Source organism: Mirounga angustirostris, unplaced genomic scaffold, assembly GCF_029215605.1.
Source record: "Mirounga angustirostris isolate CCGP_5_RB_7025 unplaced genomic scaffold, mMirAng1.0.hap1 SCAF_11, whole genome shotgun sequence".
Classification (NCBI taxonomy): Eukaryota; Metazoa; Chordata; class Mammalia; order Carnivora; family Phocidae; genus Mirounga; species Mirounga angustirostris.
Window position 1 is genome coordinate 26,309,331 of NW_026991719.1, and position 16,604 is coordinate 26,325,934.

The window sequence follows — 16,604 nt, forward strand, 5'->3', positions numbered from 1 at the left end:
CCCACATCAGGCTCCCTGCTCCACAGAAAGCCTGATTCTCCCTCTCCCACTCCCCCTGCTTGTATTTCCTCTCTCGCTGTGTCTCTCTCTGTCAAATAAATAAAATCTTTAAAAAAGAAAAAGAAAAAAAAAAAAAAAAAAGAAAGAAACCTGAAATATACTACTACTACTTTAAAACTTAAATCTGTAATTAAAAGCTTTCCTGCAAAGAAAACTCTAGGCCTAAATGGCTTCAGGGCTCAGTTCTATCATACCTTTAAAGAAGAAATAAAACCAATCTTAACACACTCTCTTCCAGAGAATAGAAAGAGCAGGTATATTCCTTAACTCACTTTACAAGGCCACCAAAACCTGACAAGGGCACTGCAAGGAAACAATTAGATGCCAATCTCACTCAAGAACAAAGATCCAAAATTCCTAAGGAAAATGTGATACTAACTGGAACTAACTGGATTTATTCCTGGAATGCAAAGTTGATTTAGCATTAGGAAATCAATAGATATAACCTGATTTAAGGAGCAAAATCATAATTCCTTTTTAACAATAAATATTTGATAAAAATCCGGTATCACTCATGAGATAAGCCCTTAGCAAACTAAGAACAGATTAAAAACTTTAATTTGAGAGGGTAACTGGGAAAAAAATTAAAGCAAATACATATTTAATGAAGAAATATTGAAAGTTTCCCGTTTGCAAAAAGGAAGACAATGGTGCACTGTATTTCCACTTCTATTCAATAATATAATCTTAATACTAGTCAGCACTAAGAAACAAAAGTACAGCAATTCGAAAGGAAGAAACAAAAAGACTGAAGATAAATTACTAAAGGTAATAAGCATTTAGCACAATTGTTATATATAAGGTCAATATAAAAGTCAATTGTATTTTGATAAGCAACAAAATGATCTCTTCAAAAACTACAATATCAAAAAATATCAAGTATCTAGGAATAAAAATCTTAAATGTTGCAAACGTCTCTCCTGAGGAAAATTATAAACATTATTGAGAGAAATTAAAGAGGACCTAAATAAACAGAGATCATGATCATGAATTAGAAAATAAAATGATAAAGATGTCAATTCTAAATTGCTCTATAGATTTCACAGAAATCCAATCAAAATCCCAACAGATTTTTTGTGTGTGTATATGTGATGTGTGGAAAGTGACATGATGTGATGTGTGGAAAGTGACATGATGATAAAAACGCATTATACATGTGCAAAGACCCAAGAATACCCAAGATGCTCTGAAAAGACAAGCAGGTGGAAGAACCTGTTCTACTGATCATCAAGACTTATGATAAAGTTTTAGTGAAGAACACAGTGTGGTATCAGTGCAGTGAACAATGGAACAGAATAGACAGCTGTGAAACAGAACCACAAACATAGGAATATTTGATTCCTGACAAAAGTAGGAAAAAGACCGTGCTGGGACAATTAACTAGCCATGTAGAAAATGATATTTTCCCCTTTCTCACACAATACACAAAAATCAATTTCAGGTACATGCTAGACCTATACATGAAAGCCAAAATAGGGCTGCCTGGGTGGCTCAGCCGGTTAAGCGTCTGCCTTCAGCTCAGGTCATGATCCCAGGGTCCTGGGATCGAGCCCCGCATCGGGCTCCCTGCTCCGTGGGAAGCCTGCTTCTCCTTCTCCCACTCCCCCTGCTTGTGTCCCCTGTCTTGCTGTCTCTCTCTCTATTAAATAAATAAAATCTTAAAAAAAAAGCCAAAATAATATAGCTTCTGGAAGATGAAAGAGAATATCTTCAAGACCCTGGGATAGGGAAGGATATTTTAAACGGAACCTGGTATCTAATTTAAATACAAAGGAAAATATTTCTAAATCAGATGACATTAAAGAATTTTGGTTTATCAAAAGACACATCAAAAATGAAAAAACATGCTCATGCAACCAGCAAGGGCTCATTTCTAGCACATAACAAAGAACTTCTACAAATCAGCAAGTCAAAATAGTCAATGAAGTACATGACACATTCTTGAAGGAATTCAGTCCAAAATAGTTATAAAAACACAAACCTCAGTCACCTAGAAAATTTAGTTGTAAATACTGACACTTTCCCTGAGATTTAGAGTAAAAGATTTTACTATTTATTAACACTGAAAAAAAATGTTTCAGATGTCCATATTAAAATAAACCAATTCTCTCTTCTTTCTCCAGTGGCAATTCCTAAAGAAATACTTATCATTGAAAAAGTCTTGTTTAAGAAATCTTAGCCTAGTGGCACCTGGGTGGCTCAGTCGTTAAGTGTCTGCCTTCAGCTCAGGTCACGATCCTGGGGTCCTGGGATGGAGCCCCGCATCAGGCTCCCTGCTCAGCGGGAAGCCTGCTTCTCCCTCTCCCACTCCCCCTGCTTGTGTTCCCTCTCTCGCTGTGTCTCTCTCTGTCAAATAAATAAAATCTTTAAAAAAAAAAAAAAAAAAGAAATCTTAGCCTACTCCAAGGTCACAAAGACATTCTCCAAAAACTGAGACCTACCTACGTATCTATCAACAACAAAATAATAGTGATATAGCCACACAAAGGAATATACCCTAATGAGAAGAAACAGTCTACAACTATACACAATATATAAATAAATCTCACATTCATAATGTCGCCCAAGAATACAAGAGGACTCCATTTACATAAAATACAAAAGTAGACAAAACCATGTGATGTTAAATATCAGGAAAATGGTGAAGGAGATGAAGAGGTACAAATTTCCAGTTATTAAAAAAAAAAAAAGTCAGGAAAATGGTGGGGGGTGGGTAGGGTAGTAAATGATCAGAAGGGCACACAAAAGGGCTTCTAAGTGACTGGTAATGTTCACTTTCTTGATCTAGGTGCTGGTATAAAAATGTGCTCAGTTGGTGAAAATTCACTGAGCTGTTTACTACTGATGTATGCTTTCTGCATATTTTATACACTTTTAATAAATTCTTTTTTTAAGTATGAAGGAGTACTTATTTTTCAAAATTTGTTAAGGGACAGGAGAGCAAAAAAGTTTGATTGGGGGGGCGCCTGGATGGCTCAGTCGGTTAAGCGACTGCCTTCGGCTCAGGTCATGATCCCAGGGTCCTGGGATGGAGCCCTGCATCGGGCTCCCTGCTCAGCGGGGAGCCTGCTTCTGCCTCTGCCTGCAGCTCTCTCTGCTTGTGCTCTCTCTCTCTGACAAATAAATAAATAAAACATTTAAAAAAAAAAGGTTGGGGACGCCTGGGTGGCTCAGTTGGTTAAGCGACTGCCTTCGGCTCAGGTCATGATCCTCGAGTCCCACATCAGATAAGACTTTCTAAAAGTAAAGTTCATGATGTACAACCTAACAGATAACTTTCTGTTTACACTAAATGACGACTCTGACATCAAACTTAAAGCATGTATGGTAATTCAGAATGTCAATAGCACCTATAGCATATGGTACCCCTGAAAAAGACCCAAAAAACCAATCATGACCACAACCTGAAATCAGTACGTAGTAAAAAAAAAAAAAAAAAAAAAGCTCAGTTAGTGACAATAAAATTATAGTACTAACTTAATACTAATTTCTTATTAAATCAGTAAGTCCAAAAAAATAATTTCTCCAAATCATTCCAGGTAGCTTCTACATCTAATATGAAGAAAGTATGCTTTCTATATAACTTTAACATTTTTATTTATTTTTTTAAGGTTTTACTTATTTATTTGAGAAAGAGAGAGAGCATGAGCAGGGAGGAGGGGCAGACGGAGAGGGAGAAGCAGCTCACAGCTGAGCAGGGAGCCCGACATGGAGCTCGATCCCAGGACCCTGGGATCATGACTTGAGCTGAAGGCAGACACTTAACCGACTGAGCCACCCAGGTGCCCCAACTTTAACATTTTTAAAAGGAAAAATGACTTGTCATTCTGAAGCTAACTCCATCAAAAGTGTTCAGTACATAAAACAACCCGTTTAGTCCTGTGAAACGTATTTTTAATATAAAAATGCTTTACTACTCTCCATGCCATCCCCATTCTTTCCACTATCACAGGACTCTCTTTTTTTTAAGATTTTATTTATTTGAGAGGGGGAGAGAGAGAGAGCATGAACAGTGGGGAGAAGCAGAGGGAGAGGGACAAGCAGACTTCCCACTGAGCAGGGAGCCCGTTGCAAGGCTGCCAACGGGGCTTAACCGAATGAGCCACCCAGGCATCCCAGAGAGAGGGGGGTATTCTATAGTCCTAAAACAGTAACAATAATAAATACGTGTATAATGTTACTTATGCACTTGCCTATGGGCTAGCTGCTGTTTTAAGCGCTTTATATATATATAAACACATTGAACCCTCCCAAGAACCTATAAGGTAGACAGTACAGTACTAATATCTATGTTTTACAGATAAGTTCTGTAAGTGATAGAACAGAGATTTGAGGGCAACCACCATACTAAACAGCCTTCTGAGGAGCCACACCAGGAAAAAACTTCTGCTTTCTAGAGACCAGGTCCCACTACTCACCCTGTCCTCAGCACCCACTTAGAGAAACAAGCCCTCTGCCCAAGACTTGGGAGTCCTTGCTAGGATCGTGAAGGAATGTGACTCCCCATCCCACCTTCAAGATTGTGTTCATCATCTTGCTACCTGAGGCACTCAGTGCATATTCTTGTTGAGACACTGTTACACATACAAGTTAGTTTATATAGCACTATCAGTCTTCAAATTCAGATATGTGGGACTGGTCTGGGAATCTAAAGGCCATATGTGACATTATTTCTATGGGAAATGGTGGTGAATACCAAAAAGAAAGTCTTATAAATGGACCATTTAAAAACTGAGGCTCAGGGCGCCTGGGTGGCTCAGTTGGTTAAGCGGCTGCCTTCGGCTCAGGTCATGATCCCGGGGTCCTGGGATCGAGCCCCACATCGGGCTCCCTGCTCAGCGGGGAGTCTGCTTCTCCCTCTCTCTCTGCTGCTCCCCCTGCTTGTGCTCTCTTTCTCTGTCAAATAAATAAATAAAATCTTTAAAAAAATAAATAAAAACTGAGGCTCCCTCTACACAGATTTTGGCCTTATAGACGCCAAGATAATTAAACAAATTTTAATAAAAGACACCGCAGTTACATAATCCAGTTTTGCTCATATACCAAAGTGGCACAGTTTCTTATACTTAACATAATAGGAATGGTGTTACTGGAAAAAAATTAGCTTAATATTTTATGCATTTCCTGCACTACAGCCAATTTCGGATATATCCAACAGTTAATATACTGCTCTCCCTGGCCCCCCATAAGCTTTGCATGAAAAATTACTACCGAATAAATGTTATCTCTCACTCACAGTTCTCTCTCACTCACACACACACCCAGAACAGAAGGGGTGTCATCTCAGAATGTAGTAACAGCAGCAGTAACAATATTGATGACAACGTAATAAAAAAAACTAACTCTTCTTGAGTATTTACCATCACTAGTTATGTTCTAAAAATATACTATACATCCTCTGGCTCATTTAATCCTCACAAAAATCCTGTGAGGTAAGTATTACACTACCCCAATTTCAAAAATGAGGAAACAGGTCAGTGATTAAGCAACTTGCCCAAGATCACAGAGCTAGTGTCAAAAGTAAGATTTGAACATTTAAGAATTTTTCCCTGAGAAATGTTTTTAACCACTGCACTCTGTGTGTTATTAAATAATTTGGCAAACTCTTAAAATAAATAAAGGGTGCTTACTCCACTTTTAAAACAAGAGTGGTTTGGAGACCAAAAAAAAAAAAAAATAGAGAGACCCATCTTGCCTTTTATTAGGAATCTCTTTCCACCAAGCAAAGACTGAGCACATTTACAGAGAACAAATTTAAAATGTATTTTGCTTGAAATCCCTCACTTGTTTGAACACTACAGTGGTAAAGGCATGCAGCTTCAACAACAGACTAATAAAACTTTATTTAAAATCTTCAACATAAAACAAACACATTGTCTCTGTTTACCATTAGGTAAACTAGGATAAAATAACTGGTAGAGTTCAAATACCCTTGAAAAGTTTCAAAACAGCAACAAGAAATAGTGGGAACAAGATATTCTTTTTATGACAAAGCAAAACTCTGTTTTTTCCACAACACTGTAACAACTGCTTTAAGGACAAATATTAACCTGGGATGGACTGAACAACTACATTTCAAAACATCTGCCTAAATTCAGAAATTCTTCACTGACGATCTAAAAAGGCTATCAGTTTGTCTCCCAGAAGAGCCACCTGATCCACATATCTAATTTTGGACAGCTAAATAAAAGGTGTGTTCCATACCATCCCACTGAGTAATTAACAAAAAGCATGCAACCCCCAACAACTTCTGGAGCACACGCGGATTTTTTTAAATCATCTATTTGAATCTCAGAACTTGCCTTCCCAGCAAACAAAGGTCTATGTGGCAGGAATCCAAACGAATCCACAAAAGCTAAAACACCCATAAGGTTACAGAAGTATAATAAAATACCAAACCTGCATGGGCAACGTTTCTATGGGAAAACTCATTTAGCAATCAACTTAGAATAAAACCAAGTATCCCTGCCCCACTCAGTCCTGGAGTATAACTGTTTCCTCCCCTAGGACCACAGGCCTAGGCTTCCATGATCGAGGCAGAGCAGGAGAAAAGGCAGGAAAGACGGCAGTTGGCACTGCATGAGGCTTCAGAGTTAAAAGGACAAAAAGGCAGAGCTGCAGTGGGAGGCGATCCTGGGATAAGGAAGACAAGACCTACTTGGGAAAGAAGGATGAAGGGCGGGATGGCAGCTGAAAGAGCAAGGGAAAAGTGTGGGGGTCAGGGTGGGCTGCAGAAGAGGACAAGGGCGCAGGGTCGGCTCCTGGAGCAGATGAGCTTTTACAAACTTTCCTCCTGAATGCTTAGGAAAGGGGAGGAAAAGAAAAAGAAACCGTGGCAAGGATCTTGACACTGCCTCTCTCACTCTGGCTACTCTCACTCTCCTTTTCAATAATGAAAGGAGTGGGTTAAGAGGTCTTGTCCGGATCCTTCTTGATCTCCTAGAGCACAGGGACTTGGGAGAACGGGAATGGACTTAGGAGTTTTGTTCCCCTCCTCATCAGCATCCACTCTGCCAAAGACTTCAGTGTCAGTTAGAACTAAGGGAAGTAAGGGCTCCAGGTACTAGCAGGAACAACTAGTAGGAGAAAGAGAGGAAGGAACCTAAGGAAATTTGAAGCAGGAAGTGGGATGGTGGAGGGCCAGACAAATAAGTTAATAGAACTGCCAACGAATTAAACTATACTAACTCTTCTTAAATATTTAGGATTAATTCATCTTGACAGTTTCCAGTATTTCCTCAGGTTCATTTCACTTTTAAACAAATGAGTATTTGTAGCCATGGTAATATATTGAGGTTTATTATGTGGAAGATATGAAAACATACATCTAAATACATGTGAGATAAATTCCTGGTGCCTTTTCTTTATACAGTGGCAATATAAACCATTTCAGAAAGGCTTTTTTATTTACAAAGTGAGCACTCAGTTACATTATCATTTGTCAATTTTTTCACCCCAATAGCCCAAGTATCATGAGTAATTACCTTCACAAATAAGGAAGGGTATTTAACTCTTTCTTGGGAGTATAATTATAATGAAGAACTTGCTCACTGAGACCAAACACTGCCTGTCAGGACTCCAAGTTAGTATTTCAAGCAAAGCTCCAAACTCATACACATACACAAATGCATCCTGAGGAGCACAGGACATCTTTTACCTCCAGCCTCTAATGCCCATGTTTCCAAAAGACAGGGCTACTACTTAACCGAGGGACCCCAAACAATTTACATCTTAAAAGACGGTGCAGTAAATCCCAAAGTCCATAATAACATTTCCAGAACTCCCAGCCAGGGATAATTAATTCAACAGGTAAACCTAACCAAATGACCAGCTGGAGGATGAGTGCCAGACACTTAGCATCCGTTTTTTCCCCCTATTTAAGCTGCTACTCTTCCAGTTGAACTCTCTCCTGAGCAGAGATAATGGCCAGGAGGCACGCTCAGCAGCACATCAAAGATGCAAGAGCAGAGACCATTAGGGGACAAAAGTGACTATCAGCCATGCACTGGCAAGATGTTCCTGCTGTTTCACTGACATATCCGATACTGCCTGGGAACCTGGAAGATCTTTCACTTCCTAGCCCCACAGAAGATTATGCTGGATCCCAGAATAGCTGCCGTATTTTCTGCAAACGACAAAATGGATCCAAAACCTCTGTACTAAATTAAAAAGAAGAAAAACAGTGTCTGTTATCAAGTACTCCACTTGCTGGAGAAAGTAGGTGGGTGGGTATGGGTGTGTATACCTCTTAGCTACGATAAAGCAAATTAAGACCCCTAGAAATAGCTGGCATTTTATTTTAGTAATATAATTTGAAAAACTATTCAGGACCAAAATAAACAAAATATTTGATCTTTGAATTACCCTGGACATGCTGAAACTGCAGCCAAAGTTACTGAAAACATCTGAATTTCACATAGGTCACTACAGGCTACTAGGAATCCTTACTAATCAGCAGACTTCTGTTAAAATGTTACCTCTGGCTAGAAAATGAACACATGAGAAAGAAAGAAAAAAAAAACAAAAAACCTTAAGATTATCTTCAACCAAGAACACTGAAATCTTTCAAGATTACCAAAAGAACTGAAAGGTTTCTTTGTAACAAAAATTTCCATTTTCATGAAATTTTTATCAGCACACACACTCATGCAGAGTATAGTAGAAAAAGCACATATTCTAAAATCAGACACACATGAGTTTGAGTTCTAGCTCTGCAATTTGCCAGCTATATAACTTCCTCAGGAAAATTACTTAAGAATACTGGAGGTTAGTGTGGTTATCTGTACAGCAGGAATAAAACTACCTGCACAGGGTAACTATGAGGATTAAATGGAAAGGTACATAACCCACCAAAACCAGTGCCTGAACATACTCAACGTTAGCTCCCTTTGCTCCAACACAAACTGTACAGAATTTGCTAATGAAAAATCTGTACAATTGTCGAATCCACACGTAGAAGAAAATTCAGAGTGACAGAACACAAGTCCTGTCCAATGTAAAGATGAAAGTCATATATTTATCTTCACTAAAATCTTTCCTTTGATTAAACCAGTCACAGGCAAACGGGGGGGGGGCCCCCTAAAGTTGAAAAACTTCATATGACACAATGCTTTAAAATATGTATATGTATTTGCTTGCACTCTTGACACCATCACAAAATTTACCATGGGTGATCATGCCTTTTGAAACACCGTGAAAAACTAAACTCTTATCTCAAAAACCTTTTCTTAATCGAAATATTTCTTCCTTCTTACAAATGTTTTGATATACGACTGGAAAACATTTACAAGGCAAAGAAAAAAATAAATCCCCTCATTCTTTCAAAATGAAAAAGTGAGCAAAAGAAGCTACGTTTGTCAAATTGTTCTTCTTTCCCATTCATTCTTGTTCTTTTACAAACCAGAAATAAATACATCAGATGCCGAAATTACTGTCGGATTGACAAACGTCACTGAAGAACACATGGAATTGACAAGCCCTGTCTGGACCAAAGGTGACAAATGTCCTTAAGCAATTTAAATAAATTACGTTTCACTAAGGACAAAAATGCTTTTTATCAACCCTATGAACTTTCAACTTTATATGCAGCCTACTTTATAACCCACCGTGTCCTCCCCTCCCATCCCCCCAAATCCTGTTTTTATGCACTTTAATGAGCTGGCAGACAGTACTAAACTACACAACTCCAACTGGGAATAACTCTAATCTGTCACTGGACCTCAGAGGACTGCTTGTGTGATCTTTGTTAAAAGAACGGAGACAATGTTTTCGCCTTACTCCACACCTGCCACCAATTTACAAACCCCGTATAGAACAATTACTATTACTACTAACCTTCCCCATCTCTCAACACCCTGCACAGACCCAACCTTGATGCTGATTAGTCCTCACCCCCAAACGCCTTGCTGGGGGGCTCGAAGCCCGTCCACCGAGGTTCAGTCTCCGCAATGTTTAGGGTGCGGCGAGGAAGACATCATCCCCCCCGTTTGAGGGGCGAGGGCCAACCGAGGCCCCCGGCCACTCCCTCTCTCCTCGGCCTCCCGGGGCGTCTGGGGCGGGCGCGTCAGGCCCTGCGCAGACCTCCGGCAGCCCCGCAGTTCCTAGTGTCCGCCGCAACCCCAGGCCGAGCCGAGCCCCCAGGACCCCCGCAGTAGCACGCACGCCCACCGCCCGGGCGCTGGGTCACCGAGACGACCCCAGGGCCACCCCCGACGCCCAGGATCGGGCAGGTGCCGGGCCCTCCTCGGGGACACTCACCCGGCAGCCGCTCCTCCCTGTCTGCCGCTGCCGCTGCCTTGCCTTCACGCCCGCCGCTTGCTCCCACGGGGGGGTCCGGGCCGGCGCCGCTTCCCCGCCCGACCCCCCTCGGGTGCGCGCCGCGCGGGGACCGGATCCGGTGAGAGGAGCCGGAGCCGCCGCCGCCGCCGCCGCTACTGCCGCGGCTGCTGCTGCTGCTGCTGCTGCCTCTGCCGCCGCCGCTACCGCCGCTGCCGCCGCCGCCGCCCCCTTTCCTTTCCTCCCTCCTCCTTCAGTGCGTCCCTCCCACCGAGGCCCGCCTCGTATTTCCTGGATCCGGTCTCGGCTAGAGCTTGGCAAGCGAACCGTGGGCTTTCAGGACTCCTGTCGGGCGCCGTCGCTCGCCAGGCACAAAGATGGCGCCGCCGGAGACTACCGAAGGCGATGTCGCGAGACTTCCCCTCTCCCGCCCTCCCCAACACACACCCCCCCACAGTAACTAGAAGGCGGGGGCCGACAGGAAAAGTGGTCAATTAGGGCAGCCTGAGCTGGCCTGAGAGCAAACGCTCCCGCTAAGCGAAAATGGGCGGTACCAGTTACAGCGGAAGTTACTGCGCCTGCGCGGTGGCGGGGATCGACGCATGCCCAGAACGGCTCCTGAAGTAAGACCCAGTTCTCCGTGTTTTACCTGTTTCCTTCTAGAGGCGCGGGGCGGAGGGGTGGGCGGAGGAACCAGAACTGAAACCCGGGAAAGGGTTGGGCAGAACTGGTTGAGAAAAGAGGGGCGTCCCCTAAGGCTTGGGTCATCCCTCTAGAGCCCGAACGGCTAATTTGGCGTCCCCGGGAGTCCTCCAGCCCTTTGCTTTTCCCTGCGCTCCCGGTCACCGAGTATTCTTTGCGAAGTCTCAGCTGCCCTTTCATCCTGTTGTCGATTCGCGTTTTTTACTGAGAGCTCGCTGGCTGCTCGGAGCTGGGCTCGCTGCTGGGAGCCACAGCCCTCCTGTTTCTCACATCACCATCTAACTTTCTCTTTCATTTTGGCGCTACGTGAGCCTTCCAAATCGCATACTATTATCTGCTTCCGTTCCTGTTTTATTTTCCTCCCTGGGAAAATGAAATGAATTTATTCATTCATTCAAACATGTGTTGTTCATAGTTTCCTGTGTGCCAGTACTGAGGAAAGGGACGTGTACTCTGTGCTCAGGTAGCTATTGGCCTGGGATGGCGATGAATGAGAAAAAAATAATGACGACCGTTGAGCAGAGTAAATTCTATGACGAAACTAAGTGCAGAGAGGAGTAGCAGGTACTGGGAGCAGGCTATCATGAAATATGTCAAAGAGAAAAATCTTGAGGGCAGTCTCAGGCATAGGATTTAGTCCATTGAATCAGGGGAATGTCGGGAAACAAACCACCCGATTATTGTAACAGAATTTAGTACAAAGAAATGATAATTAGATAACTGAAAATGCAAGAAGAGAACTCAGTATGTGGCAGAGATAGCGACTGTGCTCTAGAGGCGTAGCAGCTACCATGGGCGGAGCTAGGGAGACCAAGGGAAGAGGCTGGGATTATGAAAATTTAGAGATCTGGAAGAGGAGCTGTGTGGAGCTGAAACTCAGACCTCTGAGGAGGGAACAGCCCCTACTGGCGCTGCCGTCTCTGATGGATCAGGGCTCAAGATGCTGTGTCTGCAAGTGTGGGAAAAACTGCAAACTGGATCCACCTGCTGCTATGGGAAGAAACGTGCACTGTCCTGAGAGCTACAATCTCCCTCTGACCTGGGAATGAGAAAGAGACACTAGAGTGGAGCTGAACTTGACCCACATCCACCAGCAGAGCAGCTCCCCTGTGGAGAGCCACTCATTTTAGAAGCTGGATGTGGTCAGAAAGGGGCCTTCCACTCCTGTCACCCACCCCACACAGCGGGCACTGTTATGTTAAAACACTGGTTAAAAAAAGAACAACCTGTTTTGAGTTCAGCGTTTCATACCAAACAGAGCTGCCCCAGCCCACTCCCAAAGCCATGAGTGAGAAATAAATGTGCATTGTAGTATGCCCCTGAGACTTTCCCTTATTCGATGGCAAAAGTGGACTAATAACAGCAGCTCTGCTCCACAGAGTGAGCTGGAGTTTGTCTTCTTCCTCCACCATCCCAAGAGTACTGTCCTAGCATATTTGGTCCAGAATGGCTCAGTAGCACAGCACATTCCAGTCATCAGGAAGGGGAAGATGTACCCATTTCCTTTAAGGGTACAACCCAGAAGTTGTTAACATCCTTTATATTCATAACCTGTTAGCCAGAACTTATTCACATTAACGTATTTACCTGCAATGGAGACTGAGAAATGTATTCTTATTCTCAGCAGTCTCGTACCTAGCTAAAAATTCCATGACTTTAGAGAAAAGGGTGGCTTGTTGGGAGGTGGTGGTGGGGAACCTGCAGCCTGATAAAATAATCAAAACTCAGAACTTGATTTATAGTTATTTCTTTTTTTTTTTAAGATTTTATTTATTTATTTGACAGAAAGAGAGACAGTGAGAGAGGGAACACAAGCAGGGGGAGTGGGAGAGGAAGAAGCAGGCTTCCCCCTGAGCAGGGAGCCCAACGCGGGGCTCGAATCCCAGGACCCTGGGATCATGACCTGAGCTGAAGGCAGATGCTTAACGACTGAGCTGCCCAGGTGCCCCGATTTATAGTTAACTTCTTGTCCTCTCTCCCAGTTGGGTTCCGCCACAAGTAAGGGGCTTAAAGTCAAAGAAGCGAGTATGATCCTCTTTCTGTTCCTTACACTCCCATTTCTCCTTCCCCATTTTTCTGACCACAGTTTCTTCTCCTCCAAGGATGAAGAGGGTGGGAATGGAGGTAGATAATTTCCTGCTTCACAGGTTACAGTCTTAAGATGGTTTTGTCCTCTCTGGACACAGCAGATACCTAAAATTGGCTTTCTCTGCTGGTTGCTTTTGGAGGTTCTTCTTAGGCTCCCACTGGGAAGATTTGTTAACACATCCTAGGACACATATGATGCTCTTTCCTCTGTCAGGCTTCTCCTCAACCCCTGGTCTCTTTTACTTTCTGATGTTGCTGAAAGCCCTCTCTTGGTTGTCCATGTCTTCTGTGTGACTGGCATCCAAATGCTGGCTCTCTATGAGGTGAGCGTGATTCTTCAAGACCCTCCTCATGGCATAATTCTTGGATACAGACTGCCCTTGTGGAATACCCACAGCTTCTTACTGCCAGGATCCCCTCACCCATTGGCAGGGCCTTTGGCAGGGCACAAGCAAGAGGCTCAAGCTTTTTTGCTTTCTGTGACCATCACTCGATCCATAGGAAACACACATATCCTTGCTATGCTGAGTAACAGATAGGCTGTCCTGTCATTGCTGCTCCAGCAAACTTCCTGTCTTCAGAATTCTTCTGGCAAAAGGCAGGCAGCACTGTCTATGCTGATTCTGGTCTCCAAACTCCAAGGATATGTGTGGCCAGCTCTCCCTAAAATTCTCTGCTCCGGGGGCACCTGGGTGGCTGTCAGTTAAGTGTCTGCCTTCGGCTCAGGTCCTGATCCCAGGGTCCTAGAATGGAGCCCCACATCGGGTTCCCTGCTCAGCAGGAAGCCTGCTTCTTCCTCTCCTTGTGCCTGGGGCTCCCCCTGCTTGTGCTCTCTCTCTCTCTGACAAACAAATAAATAAAATCTTTAAAAAAAAAAAAAAAGTAAAATTCTCTGTCTCCCCTAAAATTCTCAGGTAGCTACAGTTCATCAAGCAGCTGGAGTGTGATACATCTTTTTTTTTTTTTTAAGATTTTATTTATTCACTTGAGACACAGAGATACAGAGAGGGAGAGAGAGAGCATGAGCAGGGAGAGAGGCAGAGGGAGAGGGAGAAGCAGGCTCCCCGTTGAGCCAGGAGCCTGATGTGGGGCTCGATCCCAGGACCCCCCGGGATCATGACCTGAGCTGAAGGCAGACGCTTAACCATCTGAGCCACCCAGGCACCCCTGGAGTGTGATGCATCTTTATGACACCCCTAACTCAGCTCTCAGAGGTCCCCTCACTTTGGCTTTGCCTTCGCCAGTGGAAGAGAAAATCAGTAATAACAATAATCCCTGAGAGATAATAACTAATCAAAATCTCCCTTTTAGCCTTCTCTTATTTCAGCTGAAGGAAGTGTTTAGGTTATAGTTCTAGACCCAGTTTTGCTGCCTCGTGGTGAGCCTTTAGGGAAGGGCCTAAAGCTCTCTTTGGAATGTGATAGAACTTAGCATGTATTTTCTTCAGCTGCATCAGATCCATCTATGTACATTTCAGATATTTTTGGCCTCATTTGTTTCAATAATCTATTGCCACGTAACAGAGCATTCCGAAACATAATAGTCTAAACTAATAACCATTTTATTTGTTCGTTATACAGTAGGTCAGCAATTTAAGAATTTTTTAAAGATTTTATTTATTTATTTGACAGAGAGAGAGAGAGACTGTGAGAGAGGGAACACAAGCAGGGGGAGTGGGAGAGGAAGAAGCAGGCTCCATCCCAGGTTCATGACCCTGGGATCATGACCTGAGCTGAAGGCAGATGCTTAAGGACTGAGCCACCCAGGCGCCCCTAAGGATTTTTTTTTAAAGATTTTATTTAAAATATTTTTATTTATTTGACAGAGAGAGAGCAAAAGGGAGAAGCAGGCTCCCTGCTGAGCAGGGAGCCCGATGCAGGACTCATCCCAGGACCCTGGGATCATGACCTGAACCGAAGGCAGACGCTCAACCGACAGAGCCACCCAGGTGCCCCAATTTAAGGATTTTTAAATTTTTATTTACTTTTTCTTTTTTGGTAATCTCTACACCCAACGTGGGCCTTGAATTTACAACCCAGAGATCAAGAGTTGCACATTCCACCGACTGAGTCAGCCAGGTACCCCTGTAGGTCAGCAACTTAGATTGGCCTCAGCTGGGCTGCTCTTCTTCTGATCTCACCCAGGGTTACTCATGGTCACAAGAATAGTGGCTCTTCATGGGACTAACAAGGCCCCCTCTCACCAAGTCACCCCAATTCCACACGGTATGGTCTAAAAGCTAAAAAGTTGTGCTTAGGGGCGCCTGCGTGGCTCAGTCGTTAAGCGTCTGCCTTCGGCTCAGGTCCTGATCCCAGGGTCCTGGGATCAAGCCCCGCATCGGGCTCCCTGCTCCGCGGGAAGCCTGCTTCTCCCTCTCCCACTCCCGCTGCTTCTGTTCCCTCTCTCGCTGTGTCTCTCTGTCAAATAAATAAATAAAATCTTTAAAAAAAAAAAAAAAAAGTTGTGCTTACTTTGGCAGCATATATACCAAGAGCTAAAAAGTTAGTGGGCCTTTAATGGGCCAATTTCATTAGGCTGTCTGCTTCTAAGTGACAAAGCATATAATGAGACCACTAGTTCTCATGGTCACGTGCAGCTCCTTTGCAGTAACACAGTCTGTTGGTTTTAGTCAACACTGTATGGGATACCATGTCAATGAATGACCATTTTGTAAACTCTTGAATGGTAGTCCTGCGGGGGGACCTGTGGATAGGAAAGGCAAACTCACAACTAGAGTATGAATCAGTCCTGAAAAGAATGAATTGCTGCCCCACAGTCACACCCACCCCATGTGGAAGAGATCCAAAGTAATCATTTTGCCCAAGTGATTGGCTGGTCTCCTTGAGAAATGGTGCCTTACTGTGGCTCAGTGTTGGTTTCTGCAGGTGGTGGGTTGGGCCAGTAGCAGCTAATTGAGCCTTAGCAAGAGGGAGCCCTTGTTGGACCTGAAGAGTGAGCCTGGCTTCCATTGGCAGGATCCCTTCTTATGGAGCAAGCCTATGAGGAACCTTGTTGGTGATGGAGTACTTGGCTTGCTTGGTGCCAGGTAATCTGGATTTGGGATACCTGCTGTTGATAGGCATTTTCGGGGACCTTGAAGCTGATGGGATATTATAGCCCTCTTGTGAGAGGAGGAGGTCCCATTGGAGGCTAGGCTGGATTGCACCCCCTCCCTCTGGGAGAAAGGCAGGTCTCTGGTTCTAGTTAGCTTTTTGCCTGCAAACCAGCATCATAATTTCTCAGAATCACTTTCAGACAAGTGTACTCTTTCTACTAAAATACTCTCTTTAAATTATGTTAATGTTCACTTCTGTGTAGACTCCTTGATTGATTTTTACCTTGTGATTTGGTGATTCTCAGTGGGAAAGAGGTTCCTCATAACCTAAATTGTTCCCTGTGTTCTACCTCCTATTTTGCTTCCCTCCTAACCTTCATTTAGCACTTGTCCCCGTACTGGCCAGTACCCTAAATAATGAGTG

The 16,604-nt window shown here is 43.5% G+C and overlaps 1 protein-coding gene across 6 annotated transcripts in view; it reads right to left on the reverse strand.

The window, feature by feature from the left end:
- The window catches only part of TAB3 (TGF-beta activated kinase 1 (MAP3K7) binding protein 3), an 89,123-nt gene extending 78,541 nt beyond the window's left edge, over positions 1–10,582 (reverse strand). For 3 of the 6 annotated variants that reach the window (XM_064573896.1, XM_045876101.3, XM_045876097.3), the window contains exon 1: positions 10,318–10,578. The gene's annotated coding sequence lies outside the window, so the exon portion shown is untranslated. Of the gene's footprint in view, positions 1–10,317 lie in introns of all 6 variants that reach the window. The other 3 variants (XR_010406075.1, XR_010406074.1, XM_064573897.1) reach the window with 2 other exon arrangements.
- Between the last annotated feature and the right edge of the window lie 6,022 nt (positions 10,583–16,604).